The sequence below is a fragment of the Myotis brandtii genome, unplaced genomic scaffold (assembly GCF_000412655.1).
Source record: "Myotis brandtii unplaced genomic scaffold, ASM41265v1 scaffold343, whole genome shotgun sequence".
NCBI classification, from domain to species: Eukaryota; Metazoa; Chordata; class Mammalia; order Chiroptera; family Vespertilionidae; genus Myotis; species Myotis brandtii.
In genome coordinates, this window is record NW_005363209.1 from 2,857,337 (window position 1) to 2,872,644 (window position 15,308).

At 38.3% G+C, this 15,308-nt stretch overlaps 1 protein-coding gene and 1 pseudogene across 1 annotated transcript in view; one reads left to right on the plus strand and one right to left on the minus strand.

The window, feature by feature from the left end:
- Positions 1-15,308, minus strand: part of FUT9 (fucosyltransferase 9 (alpha (1,3) fucosyltransferase)) — a 152,294-nt gene that overhangs the window by 68,132 nt on the left and 68,854 nt on the right. Inside the window, exon 2 of the mRNA XM_005871476.2 lies at positions 520-608. The gene's annotated coding sequence lies outside the window, so the exon portion shown is untranslated. The remainder of the gene's footprint in view (positions 1-519; positions 609-15,308) is intronic.
- Positions 9,053-9,464, plus strand: LOC102243757 (annotated as a pseudogene).

Below are 15,308 nucleotides of genomic sequence, written 5' to 3' on the forward strand. Positions count from 1 at the left end.
AGAGGAAGAGAGAGAGAGAGAGAGAGAGAGAAACATCGATGTAAGGAAGACACATTGATTGGTTGCCTCTGCAAGAGCCCCAACTAGGGTGGGGACTTGCAACCCAGGTACATACCCTTGACTGGAGATTGAACTCAGAACCCTTTTGTTTGTAGGTTGACACTCTAACCACTAAACCACACTGGCCAGGGCTGCATGTCAAATATTTTTAAATTTTTTTTACAAAACTAAAGAACAGTATAAAAATCTTTAGCATATTAAGTATAATATTTATTTTTAAAGTCTATCATAATGGGTATATTAATCTAGCATGACAATTATATTAAGGTTTAACTTTAATACAATGTTAGATCTAAATTTGCAGAACACATCTTCATATAAGATAACCTTCTAAAACTATTCTATATTTTGGATGAGTTATAGCTTGTACTTTTCTGAAACAAAGTTATCTATAAGTCTTAATTGAACACATTTCTTTCACAATCAAGGTAGCTTGGGAATATAAATATATATACTTACAATATAGAGACCATATCATGGGAAGCACATAGACAGTTGTTATGCTGTTCCACTGTATTTTAAAATTCTTGAATTAGTATATTTTTAATCTGTTGGGAAAGAGAAAAAAAACTGTTAGTTAAATGTGCTGGATGTACTACATGCGTAACTAAATAACCAAAAAAAAAAGCTAAAATAAATCACTCATTTTACTACCATAGATCTTTCTATGTATATTGTGTCCCTTGTTTATATTAATTTATCATTTCTTTTAATTTTTAGGAAAATTCCATTGAATCACTTAATAAAATAAGTATTATTAAAAAGACTGAATGTTGTAATTGAAACTCTAAGGGAATGAGTATATCTTGTTAACTAAATATATTTCATGGTCTCTATTTTTTATGTTTCCTATTTACAGAATACATTACCCGGTAAGTTCATAACAAAACAAAACAAAACAAAAAAAATACAAAAATAAAATATAAAAAAAGTTTATAAATCATCTGGATGTTCATAATTATTTGAATGCTTAACAAAATGAAGAACAAATAATTGGATGATTTGTCTAAACATCTCTAATTTTCATGTTGATTTATGACAGCTGATATGATTTGAATGTTGGTACTCCCTGCTCCTCCACTCCCAAATTCATGTTACATCCTAATGCCTAAGATGATGATATTGGGAGGTGGGGCCTTTGAAGGAAAAATAAGTTAATTTTCCCCTAATTTAGTATTTTATTTATACTTCAATGTTGTATTTAAACACATTTAAAGATAATCAAAACATAGACGATAGATGGTATGTCTGTCTTGTCTTTAAAACCAAATCTTACCTAATAATATTTTCTCAAAGGTATAAAACATAATAGATGAATAATATGTCTACATTCTGTATCAATTGTTGAATGTTTTCTGGTGTATGTAATTGTCATTTAATCATCACAGTAATTCTATAAGGTGGGTTTTATTATCCCCATTTTATAGGGTTCTGATCATTCAAACAACTAGTCCATATAAGAAGCTAGACATTATAGCTGGGGAGCTGGGGTTAAGTCAGCCCTAACCCCAAGTGTCTACTCAGAAAAGTTTTCAGTTGCATATGGCCTCCTGGACACTGTTTATAAGATAATCCCGCCTGGATATCTACTTTCAACACTATTTGAACCTCAATTTGATTAAAAAAAATGTTTTATAAAGTAGATCAAATTCCTCTGTTGAAACTGTATAGATCTTGTGCTTGAAGTTTTTAAATTACCAAAACTACAAACAATTATTGCATATAACTTATATAATGTGTTGGTTATATATCTTAACATAAAAGTTCAATATATTTAATATTATTAAAAATAGAAAAGGAGCATTCACACCTATTTCAACTGGTTACAGACTATTATATTTGAGCAAATATTAATTTTTTAACAATAATATTCTGTCTCAGCTTCAAATGCCGTTCTTGCTCTGTTTCTACCATACAACATCTGATTTGATGCTTTCAAAATGTTTTTTTGCTGGAAAGTCAGAAAATGAAATATTTTGAATCTGATCTAGAATGAGAGCAAATAATTAGGGCCAGCAAGTGGCCTGAGTCCTATCATCTATTTGGCAACTCAGATTTGTGTGTGTATGTGTGTATTTGTGTGCACGTGTGTGCATACGTGCGTGTGTGTACACATGCATGCAAGCATTCATGCACACATATGTGCATTTCCTAAATCATAGCTATGATTTAATGCTCATAATGCAGAATAAATAACACTCAAGTTATGGAGTTACTCTTTTATTGTTATTACTAGAGACTGCCAGCACCAGCTTCCCTCTGGCACCCGGGACCGGGGCCTCCCTGCAGCCCCGGTTTCATCCATAAGGACGTCCAGTCTAATTAGCATATTATGCTTTTATTATAGATTTTTTGTGAAGTTTTATTTGACTATAGTTATCATCTTTATCTTGCTTTTTGTATTATATGTAGGGAAACAACCATTCTATTCCATTGCGCACATTTGTGTCTAACTCAAATGATGATAAGACATTTTTCTCTTCTGATTTGCTAAACATTTGTCTTTCCTTCTAGGGCAGTAAAGGCATCCATCTGACATGGGGCAGAGACGGGCACAAGACACTCAGTTCGTATCATCCACTTTGATAGATGGTTTAGAGTCATTCAGTCTTGAGAAAAAATGATTTCTAAATTCCTTTAATCTCCTCTTACATATAAAGTCTAGACTTGATGGATTAGTCTATTATTGGGATGTTTTGCCAAGATCCAATGCTTAGGAATATAAGCATAAAACACTAAGGTGATTCACTAACTGAGTTTACTTGTCATCTTGATGTTATTCGGCAAGCACAAATGACTGTTTTTATGGAATTTCATATAAAGGGGTTTCAAATCATGCAGAAAGCAATAGGAAGAGAGACTTCTTCATGTTTTATTTTGAGATATAACAGAAGTGGAGAGAAAGAAGACCACATTGGAAGAGAAAAGTGGCTGCCACAGCTCTTGTTTGCTCCTCTCGGTTTCTTGAGGTCAAACGTCTGGTGGGAGTAGCTTTAGAAATTCCTACATGAGGGAATTCTCCGGATTTTGCCCATGATTTTGGGAAGGGATTGCTATGCTCAGTAATCCCATGCTAACGCATGGTGACTCAGTATTGTCACAAGGGTGCCAGGTACACATAAACTCAGTTTGCAATCCCAAGCCTCCCCTGGTTATTGTGTGGCATGGATAATGGGCTGAGACATACTGGCCTACTGGAAGTGAATGGGGCTCAGCTACAGAGGAGTGTGAGATTTTTCAGCTTTAACGAGGTGTCAGAAGAGGGAGGTAGCCATGATTGTAACACTGGGGACTCTGATGGATCTGAATGTCAAGATCCAGGGCAGACTGTTTTAGCTGGACCATTAGGCAGAGACAGAGCTGAGAAAGAGCAGTGAGAGATGTCAGGGGCAGAGCAGCCCACAGCAGGACTGGGCAGCCCCCTTGAGTGGAGGCTGTCAGGGAAGGTAGGCCTCTTGAAGAAAGCTGATCTGAAGATAAGAACTCAGCTTTATCTTCAGGATCAGGCATGGCAAGGATAGGAGACACTAGGTACAAAAACTCAGGACAGGAACCAGCATGGCATGTTCAAGGAGGAGGGAAAACCAGATCGCATAGTGACCCAGAGCACGCGGCATGTTCAAGGAGGGAAAACCAGATCGCATAGTGACCCAGAGCACGGTGGTGGTGGGGTGGAGAGTGAGGTAGACAGGCAGCCGGTGGCCAGGTCATGTTGGGTTTCATAAGCCTTTGTAAGCTCAGACTTTATTCATTGTACAATGGTGATTGGAGGGATTTGACTGGGTAAGTGATTAAAATGTGAAAGGATCATTTCAAATGATCAATGGATAGTATAGAGACAAACCCAGAAGAGGTAGCCAGTCTAAAGACTATTGTAGTAGGTCAGTTGGGAGAAGATGGTGGATGTAAGTTTGGTGGCAACGACACTAGAGAGAAATGTTTGGATTTATGATATAGTTGAATAAAGTATAAAATCTTATTCACTAATTTCACAAATTAATTTTCGAGCCATTGCGTAGGGTAGATTATTCTTTTCTTTTGCAAAGAGGCCATTTGGAAAATATAAATTAGGTAGTTATTTATATAAAATACTTCATTTATTTTGGGTAAAATTTACCAAAGGGGAAATTATGGAGACATATTTATATTTTATAATTGGTTTAATTATTGTTGAACCAATTGATTAAATATAGTATAAAAAATTACAAAAACACTGTATGATATCCTATCTAAATATAGAGGGAATATGCTAATTGACCCTCACGCTGTTGCAAAGATGACATCGCCCACAGTCAATAAGGAGAGAATATGCTAATTGACTGCCCCACCCTCAAAGATGGTGGTGCCCACAGCCACAAGATGGCTGGCAGGGGAGGGTGGTTGGGGGCAACCAGGTCTGCAGGGGAGGGCAGGTGGGGGGACCAGGCTTGCAGGGGAAGGTAGTTAGGAGTGACTGGGCTGGCAGGGGAGGGAAGTTGGGGGCAACCGGGCCTTCAGGGAAGGGCAGTTTGGGGGGACCAGGCAAGCAGGGGAAGGCAGTTGGGGGCAATCAGGCTGGCAGGGGAGCAGTTAGGTATCAATAGGGCCGGCAGGGGAGTGGTTAGGGGCAATCAGGCAGGCAGTCAGGCGAACGGTTGGGAGCCAGCAGTCCCGGATTGTGAGAGGGATGTTTGACTGCCGGTTTAGGCAGGTATTGGGCCTAAACCAGCAGTCGGACATCCCCCAAGGGGTCCCATATTGGAGAGGGTGCAGGCTGGGCTGAGGGACAACCCCCCCCAAGTGCACAAATTTTGTGCACCAGGCCTCTAGTTATAAATAAAAGGAATAGTAAAATAGAAAATGGAGCATTACTTATCAAGAAGAAAACTTTCCTGGACTCTGAATGAGTTTGTTAGAAATATCTCAGATATATTAAAAAATTGAATTCCATGAATAAGAATAAATTCCTTAATTCAATTCACCAGATTAAAGGACATTGAATTTTGAACAAATAAGGACAATTCCTTTATGCAGTTCATAGTAATAAATGAGATTTGCTGCCAGAAGAGGTCACCGTGCCAATTCCTGTGGCTGTACTTTAAATTTTATGACTTCAGCATTACTACACTGAGCCCTTCAGTCTTCCTTAATTCAACATACATTTTCCTAAATGTGTTCTATAACAGCTGCTTGGTGGTATGGCCAAAAGGGTGACTAAAACACTCTTCTGCCCTTGAAGGGCTCAAAGTCCAGTGGAAGAAGATAAGAAAGAAAAATGAAGAAATTTGTACAAAATGTCTGGTCAGGGGCACAAATATAACAGCATTCAATTCTAAGTGGTTGAAGCTTAATAGAAAATAGATTGTGTAAAGAGAATGTTGAATTACAACTAGGCAGTGCAGTATTAGCAAAGGTAAGGAGGACAGAGTTAAAATAATTTGGGGCTAAAAGATAACCTGGCTTTAGTGGAGCAAAGAGATAGGCAGTGTGATGAAGCCTGTGCAGGAGCAGCAGGGGTAAGGGGGGCTGGTCATTGGACGGCCCTTTGGTAATGCTGAAAGCTTGAACATCATTAACACTAATATAATACCACCTAATAATAAAAATGTGCTCTCTATATACCAGCCACAATTATAAGAGTTTTACATACATGTTCTCATTCAATCTATCAACAAGCTTATAAGATATTATTTTAAATTTCTTTAAAAAATTTTTTTAATTGATTTCAGAGAGGAAGGGAAAGGGAGAGATAGAAACATCAATGATGAGAGAGAATTGATTGGCTGCCTCCTGCACGCCCCCTACTGGGGATCAAGCTCTCAACCCAGGCATGTGCCCTGACTGGGAATCAATCCCTGACCTTCTGGTTCATAGTTTGATGCTCAACCCCTGAGCCACATCAGCCGGGCTATAAGATATTATTTTAGAGAAGAAGAGTAGGAAGCACTGACAGCTTAAGCAGTTTGTCCTAGGTCAGCCAGCTTGTAAATGGGGCACCTAACGTGGAACCCAGGAAAAATGATTCCAGAGCATCATTCTTGGTCCCACAGGTCTGCCTCATGTGATCACAGGATGATTTAGATGTAAGGGATTTTTTTTTAATAATGTACATGAAAAAGGAATTTTTTTATGACAATACATATTGTTGATTTTCTCTTTATATTAGGTAAAACAGGGAATAAGAATCCTGAACCTAAAAACACAAAGAAAGAAAGGGGAGGGGGAGGGAATGTTTCTTGAGCATTGTACCATGGGGCAAATCTAGTCTGGATGGTTTAATGGTCATCTTCCTTGGTCCATATCCCTGCAGAAGCTGGAATAAAAGAGTGGCTATGGGAGCAGCATGATTGGTGCTTACTTCTATGGCTCCTTGGTTATTTTCATAGCCTGGGTTGGGCTTTCTTCTTCCCTCCCCTCTTAAGCATCTGGCTTGGATGATCTGGCCTGACCCTTATTCCTCACGGGTATATGACACAAATCTCTGTGAACTCAGAAAACAGTGTGGGGGCTGATGAAGTGAGCCTTCCTGACTGATGCAGATTCTTCTACTTGCTGAGCTGCTGTAGGAGACAGGATTAGTAGCACTTAGGACCACTACAAACATCAATATCTTGAGGACTTTAAATATACTTTTGCTTGGTATACAGGTTATTATTATAATAGGAGATATGTGAAATTGATTTGTCTGTAGCTATACAAATATTTTATCCACATACTTTTCAACATACACTTCTTGATGGAGGGAGAATTGCTTAAATTCTCTGAAAAACGGCAGAACCCTTCAGGGCAATTTGTTGAGCTCCTCCCATCTGGGGCAGTACTAAAGCAGTACTGAAAAGCTCATTGTGTATTCTTCCTAGATCATCCATTCCACTCAAATATTTTGGGAAAAATTTATTCTATAATAGAGATATGTAATAAATAAGATGTAGAATGCATCTTTTTTTAAAAATATATTTTATTGATTTTTTACAGAGAGGAAGGGAGAGAGATAGAGAGTTAGAAACATCGATGAGAGAGAAACATCGATCAGCTGCCTCCTGCAGATCTCCCACTGGGGATGTGCCCGCAACCCAGGTACATGCCCTTGACCGGAATCGAACCTGGGACCTTTCAGTCCACAAGCCGACGCTCTATCCACTGAGCCAAACCGGTTTCGGCTAGAATGCATCTTTTAAAGATTTATCTAACCAAACATTTATTGACTCCCTACCCAAACATTTATTGACTCCCTACTATGATAGGTGCTATTGTGGTTATTGAGATTAAAGCAGTTATTCTCACATATTTAAGGTTATCTTGTGCTGGTTAGTGAGGAAAAACATAGTATGTTTTAACATGTATATAGGGAATCCTTTTTCCCCCCAATTTTATTAGGAAATAATTGACATACTTTACTGTACAAGTTTAAGGCATACAACATGATGGTTTGATTTACATATAATGGAATGAATAATACAATAGGTTTAGCTAACATCCATTATATAATATAGGTACAATGAGAAGAAAAGAAAAATCTACTTGTAACGAGAACTCTTAGGATTCAGTCTCTTAAGAATGTTGATATGCATCATGTAGTAGTGTTAGCTACAGTCATCATGTTGCACATTACATCCCTGGTACTTACATATCTTATAACTGAAAGTTTGTGCCTTTTGACCACCCTCCTCCAACTCCCCCTCCCCCCACCCTCCATCCTGGTAACCATAAGTCTGACTGAGTTGTTTTTTTATTTTTTTTTAGATTCCACATATAAATGAAAACAGGCCAAAAAAAAAAAAAGTAAAGAAAATAAACAAAAGGAAACAGAATTACAAGAAGTAAAATGGTCTCTATTTGTAGATGACATGGTTTTATATAAAGAAATCCGAAAGACACAACCAAAACATGGTTAGATCTCATCAATGAATTCTGTAAGCTTGCAGGATACAAAATTAACATGCACAAAGCAGCAGCCTTTGTATACACTAACAAATTTTCTGAAAAATAAATGAAGAAATTGAGGTATCCACACACACACTCCTGTTCATAACAGCATCATTTACAATAGCCAAGATGTGGGAACCACTTTTAAGGTTCATCCATTATGCTAAGTGAAATATGTCAGACTGTGAAAGACAAATACTGTGTGATTTTAATTCTTCCTTAAATGTTTAGTTTAATGTTTAGTGAAATTTACCAGTGAAGCCATCTAGGCATGGGCTTTTCTTCACTGGGAGAAATTTAGATTACTGATTCATTCTCCTTACTAGTAATTGGTTCATTCAAATTTTCTATTTCTATGGGAAATCTTTTTAGGGAATTCCATTGATGAGTATTTTGCCTTCAGAAGCTGGAGAAAATACATCATGATTGTTTTGGTTGAGAATGGGATTAGTAAACTGTGCATTGAAGAGCCAGACAGTAAATATTTTAAGCATTGCTGGCCAAGAAGTAAAGTCAAGGATGTTCTATAGATACGGATCTATTATACAATTTCTGTTACTACTCCTCAACTCTGCTGTTGTAGTGTGAAAGCAGACATAAACACATGCTCTGGTTTGTGTTCCAGTCAACTGATATTTACAAAACCTACCAGCAGGTCAGATTTATCCCACAAACTGTAGTTTTCTACTTTTTGGTTTAGATGATATGAATCTGTTCTTTTAATTTCACTGAAATATGGGTTTAAAAATGGCTTTTTTTCCCTATCTTTAAATTGAATCAATAAAGTTTATGCACTCCATCCCCTCATTTCTCTATTTTTGAGGGGGTGTTGATTAATTGCATAAAAAATGTTTTGCTATAAATTTTAATTATAAAACTTAAGCTATCCTGGCAGGTGTGGCTCGATGTTTGAACAGAACCCAGGAACCAGGAAGTCACAGTTCGATTCCTAGTCAAGGCACATCCCTTAGAAGGCAGCTAATCGATAATTTTCTCTCATCATTGATGTTTCTATTTCTCTCTCCCTCCCCCTTTCTCTCTCTGAAATCAATAAAAGCATTTTTGAACCTTTTCCCTCCATCTTGGACCCTGTGGAGACCTGCTGGGAACAGGACTTCTCTAATGACAAATATGTGTGGAAGGTGGTGGTCCAAGGTCATTTTTACTGGCTGTAAGCAGGGTCTCCAGAACAAGAGGGAGCACACAGCTCTTCTTAAAATTGAAGGTGTTTATGCTCGAGATGAAGCAGAATATCATCTGGGCAAAAGATGTGCTTATGTGTACAAAGAACAACACAGTCACTCCTGGTGGCAAACCAAACAAAACCAGAGTCATCTGAGGAAAGGTAACTCATGCAAACTGTGACGTGGTTCATGCTAAATTCCGAAGCAACCTTCCTGCTAAGGCCATCAGATACAAAATCCGTGTAATTTTGTACCCCTCAAGGATTTAAACTTATTGAAAATAAATAAAATGGATTTGTTTTCCTTTGTTTTGGTTAAAAAAAAGAGACATATTTGAAAAAAAACAAAACAAAAAAAAATTTAAGCTGTATAGCTTTGTAATTCAGATAAAAATCTCTTGGAAAATCAATCATCAAAATAATAAAATTTAGCCGAAACCGGTTTGGCTCAGTGGATAGAGCGTCGGCCTGCGGACTGAAAGGTCCCGGGTTCGATACCGGTCACGGGCATGTACCTGGGTTGCGGGCACATCCCCAGTGGAGGGTGTGCAAGAGGGAGCTGATCGATGTTTCTCTCTTATCGATGTTTCTGACTCTCTGTCTCTCCCTTCCTCTCTGTAGAAAATCAGTGAAATATATTTTAAAAAAATAATAATAATAATAAAATGTAGCATATGTTTTTTTTAATAATCAACAAAGAATAGATGCTGATCAAAAATGTAAACAAATATTTTATACCATGACAACTTAATTTAAAATTATGTATTTTCTCTTTTAAGTTGAATTTAAACTGCCAAAAGATTCTTAAGAATCACAATTTCTTATTAAATGCTCATCCTCAAGTAATGTTCAGGGGAAGAAAAAGAAAATAATGCAATTTTAGCTGCAATTGCTGCATTAAATACAATTGTTTGAGCTGTGAATGAACCAAGTTATTTAAAAAATTGAAATACATAATATCATTCAGAATGTAGCCTGATTTTACAACAAAGCTGTACTCTGACTCACTGCATACAAGGGAAAGCATTTTGTTTTAAAATGCATTCATCTCCTTTTGAATCTTTTTAAAACTTGAATTTCAGGGTTTTAATGCCCTAAATAAAGGTAGCACATTCTTCTGTCCTTACCCCAACCAGAGATAGTGCTCCAAGATATTGATAAATGTTGACTTTACTAAGCAAACACAGAAGAACCCAGATTACTTGATTTACACTTTACCAAGGCTTTAAATTTGTTCCTATTCTTTCTTCTTACTCACACTTAGGAAGTATTTTGGAAGAAGAGAAATCCATGCCTATGAAGCCATTTACATTTGTGTAGTTTTCTGTTGCCAAAATTTTACACAAATGTCCCTCATATTTTTTATATATGTCCTTCGTTTATGGACCAAATATGGGAAATGTGCAGACCTAAACCCACATTAACATGGAAAAATTAAAATGAAATATGAAGCCATTATTCATATAATTTGATTTAAAGAAAATATTTAAATATTTACCATAAAAGTGAAAACACTGCTAAAGGAAAGGTACCTGAGATAAACAATCTAAGTTTTCCTCATTTTGGAGCTGGTTCACTCAGCCTTGGATTTGCTGAAAGTGAGGTGCTGGAAGCTGTGGACAGCAAGCAAGGACCAGGAAGGCTCAGATCCTAACCATGACTTTGGGATTGACACATTTGTCTTACAAAATCCTTTAAAGACGTATCACATGACCTCACTTATGTATGAAATCTAATTGTTAATGTAAGAAACATTCAAACCTGTAAATAATTTTTGTGAATTTATTTGAGCCAAACTATGTACAATTGCCAGGAAGCAGAATCTCAACAGATTAAGATAATGCTCAGGAGATCGGCAGTTTTTCACTATAAATTACAATCAAAGGAGGAGATGGATTTACAATGTAAATCCATTGGCGATAGATTAGGGAAGTGGGAGAAAGCAAAGCAGAGAAACCTCTGGGATTGGATAAAAAGTGATATGATAGACACAGGCTTCTTTTACATAGGTGGGTACAGGATAGTTAACAGTCAACAATTAACAGGATAACAATAACAATGAGGGAATTTGGGGTCTCTGCCCTGGTGCATGCGTTGTGCCCTGAGGAGGCTGGATGAGGGGAAGTTACCCTGACATTCCAAAGGTATGTTATTGTAGATACAAAAAGACAGTAGGCTCAGTTAAGATCAAAGTTAATCTTTGTCAGGGAAGATAACCTGTCTAGGATATGACTACTACCCACCATCAACTGCTTTTAGTTAAAGTTTTAATTTCAGACCATCCTTTGTGGTTACTTTAGGTCTTTGAGTTTGCAAGGCCGCCATGCAGGCGTTTCTGAGTTTATCAGGTTAGCATGTGGCCCCTTTTGTCCACATAGTGAAAATAAGCTGAGGAATAAAATAGGTCCAGAGGCATGGATGTATGGAACAGACTGACAGATCTCAGAGGGGAGAAGGGTGGGAGGATGGGAAGAGATTAACCATAGAACATATATGAGTATATGTGAGGAGATAGAAGAAGAGGGTTAGGTAGAGAGGGCCTGGACCATGGGGGTCTGGGAAGTGGAATATTGCAGACGCAGGCAGAATACAGCTTGCTGACCGTACCCTGTCCTGAGAAAAACATGGAGACAGACAAAATACCCTAGAACTAGACCTAGCTGGGTGGGGAAGGAAGGGCATGCACTGAGACGTAAGCTTTAAAATGTATGGATGTTGCTAAGACAGGCAGCTTGCAAATAAATAATCTCAAGGAAGTAAGGTGTATAAACCAATTGCAAGGATGTTTCTAAGGTAGAATTTTGGAAGGACCAATCAGGAGCTAGCAAGGCATGTATCTACCCCTAAATAAAAATGTGCATACTTCCTCTCCTTTCTCTCTCTGGTGCACTGGGTTTCTATGGCAAGAGATATACTCCCATGCGTCCATGTGGCTTATGGGCACGTGGACTAATGGACTTTAATTCCCTTGGATGCTGAACTACACCCAACTACAACATGGAACAGAAGCTCTGGACACTGGCCTGCTTTTGGAACCCCAGCTGCATCTTTTCCAAGATTGGCTTCTCTCAATAAAATTTGCTCCACCACCATTTTTTTGTCCTGGAATCCATTCTTCCATTTTACAAGCTAAAGAACGGGGACCTGGTCACCACATTTTGGTTTTGTATGAATAGCCTATGGACACAGATAATAATGTGGGGAAGGCCAGGGCTGGGTAGAGTGAGGAGAAATGGGAGACATCTCTGGACAATCAATAAAAATGCAAATGAACCCTAGAACTATTCTGATTTTTATATAAATAAACGTAATCAGATCTGTCTGGTAGTCCTTCTAAACACCTAGTTGAGATTAGCATTCCCACTCCCCCTTCCCTTTGTGGTGGACTGAATTGTGTTTACAAAAGACTTGTTGAAGTTTTAACCCTCAGTATCTGTGAATAGGATTTTATTTGGAAATAAAGTCTTTGCAGATGTAATGAAGTCACACTGGATTAGGATGGGCCCTAAACCCAGTGACTGGCATTTTTATAAAAAGAGAAAAATTTGGAGACATAGAGACACTCCAAAAGAATGCCTTATGGTATGAAGCCAGACACAGAGGTGGGAGTTATGCTGGCACAAACCAATGAGCATCAAGGATTGCAGGCAACCACCAGAAGTTCAAATTATTCTCTTGAAAAAAATCTAACCACTATAATTTTTGATAGAATCAGTTTCTGTTGTTTTAAGCCACCCAGTTTGTGGTCATTTGTTATAGAAGCCCTACAAAATTAACACATCAGTCAAAGCTTTAATTTGGATTTGGGTAAGAAGGGAAGGTGTGGTAGTGGTAAGCTTCAGTAGTGACCAGTTCTTGAATAACAAGAAAGCATAAGAATTTTGTTTATGTGGGAAATGGAAATTGAGAGCAGAGAGGAAGAAGGAAATATCTAAAAATACACATATAGCCAGGTCAGCATGGCTCAGTGGTTCGATATCCAGTTCAATGCACGGGTTGCATTCTTTGTTCACTGCCTCAGCTAAGCTTGCAGGGTTGAAAGCAGGAAGCCTATGTGTCTCCTCCCAGTTGTTATTTTCCAAAAGCCCAGGGCCTTTGATGAGCAAGAGGGAGATATAATAAATAGTCGTTGTGAGCATTAAATGAGTTTTGTAATATGTTGAGACAGTTCTAAACATAGAAAATGCTCATTCAAGGTGAGAGGTTGTTGATGCAGTTGTTCCCCCTTATTTGTGGGGGGTATATTCCAAGACACCCAGTGGATGCCTGAAACTGCTGATTAGTATCAAACCCTACTGTGTTTACCTATGACAGTGGTCGGCAAACTGTGGCTCGCAAGCCACATGCGGCTCTTTGGCCCCTTGAGTGTGGCTCTTCCACATAATGCCGGCACTTCCACAAAATACCCACTTCTGCGTGTGGGCCATGAAGTTTCAATCGCACTGTACGTGTGCACCCGCACGTGGTATTTTGTGGAAGAGCCACACTCAAGGGGCCAAAGAGCCGCATGTGGCTTGCGAGCCACAGTTTGCCAACCACAGACCTATGATAAAGTTTAATTTATATGTTAGGCACAGTTAGAGATTAACAACAATAACTAATAATACAATAGAACAATTATACTATAATCAAAGTGATGTGAATGTGGTCTCTCTATATATTTTATTTTACTGTACTCATGTTTCTTCTTCTTGTGTTATTGTGGCATGATACAATGCCTACATAATGAGATGAGAGGAGGTACTCAAAACATCATAAAATTTAAAACTTATAAGTTGATTATTTCTGGAACATTTCCATTTAATATTTCTAGACCAGAGTTGACTACAGATAATTGGAACTGTGGAAAGTGAAACTAAAGTTAAGAATGAACTACTGTATCATTTTATTACTTTATAACTTTCAACTCTCATTCTGTATGTGTGTGTGCACACATGCCAGTATATTTGTGAAGGGTGACAGAAGTCAGCACAGATTATTTGACTTTTGAACTAATGTATACGTAGAATTCACCACATCTCACAACAGGGACATGGGTTTCAGCCAAAGAGAACAGCCTGAGCAGAAGCCTGGAGTGAGAAATGGCATGGCACACTATCAAAGTGTCTTTCTAAAACACAGATCTGGGAAGGGGAGAGTGGCTGTTATTGGAGGCCTATACATCCTGGGACTCTGCAACCACAACACTCAGGGGCCAGCTGCGAACCCATGAACACTGGGTCTCAAGCAGCACAAATACACAGACTTGGAGGAGCTCAGCACCTTCTCATGGAAAGGTCAGATTTTGCCAAGGGAAAGGAGAGAGAGAGCTACATAACCAGACACCCAGAGAAGAGAGATCATAGGGAGACAAAGAAACAGCCCGCATATGAAAGAAAAGGAGGCATCACCAGAATAGGCAGTAAAAGAAGTGGAGGCAAGCAATATGTCAGAAAAAGAATTCAGAGAAATGGTCATAAGGTTGCTGAAAATAATGGAAGACAAATTCAACAATATGTGTAAGAACCAAGAGGAAATGAAGAAAAACCAAGAAGAAATGAAAAATGACACCGCTGCTATAAAGAACTCAATAGAAAGCATCAACAGTAGACTAGAAGAAGCAGAGGACTGCATCAGTGAGCTAGAAGACAAGGTAGGAAAAAATATCCAAGCAGAGCAGCAACTAGAAAAGAAAACTTAAAAAACAGGAGGAGAGCTTAAGGGAAGTTTGGGACAACACGAAATGAAACAACATCCGCATAATAGGGTTCCCAGAAGGAGAGGAAACTGAGCAAGGAATAGAAAACCTGTTCGAAGAAATAATGACAGAAAACTTCCCTGATATGGGGAAGAAAAAACTCACACAAATCCAAGAAGCTCACAGAGTCCCAAACAAAATGAGTCCCAAAAGACCGACGCCAAGGAAAATTATAATTAAACTGGCAAATACCAACAACAAAGTAAGAATCTTAAAAGTGACCAGAGAGAGACAGAAAGTTACCTACAAAGAATCCCCCATCAGACTAGCGACTGATTTCTCAACAGAAACACATCAGGCCAGAAGGGAATGGAATGAAATATACAAAGTCATGCAAAGGAAGGGTCTGAATCCAAGAATACTGTACCCAGCAAGGCTATCAATCAAAATTGAGGGTGAAATCAGGAGCTTCACAGACAAAAA